The sequence below is a fragment of the Eimeria mitis genome, genomic scaffold (genome assembly GCF_000499745.2).
Source record: "Eimeria mitis Houghton genomic scaffold, Emh_scaff2864, whole genome shotgun sequence".
Taxonomy (NCBI): Eukaryota; Apicomplexa; class Conoidasida; order Eucoccidiorida; family Eimeriidae; genus Eimeria; species Eimeria mitis.
The window spans coordinates 4,808-5,067 of NW_013571203.1; positions in this window are offsets into that span (position 1 = coordinate 4,808).

Genomic DNA, 260 nt, shown 5'->3' on the forward strand with positions numbered 1-260 from the left:
AGAAAGAAAATCTAATATATTTTTGTTTATGTAGGGGTTTTTATTTATTAGGGTTTATATTATTTTTATTGTTTATACAATATAAACTTACAAAGAAAACGAAAACAATAAAATCTTATTTTTCTTTACTTTATTGGTTTTTATCTTTTTTTACTTTTTTTATTATTTTTTCTATTTCTTCTTTTCTATACACCACCACCACCAGCAGCAGCAGCAGCAGCAGCAGCAGCAGCAGCAGCAGCAGCAGCAGCAGCAGCAGC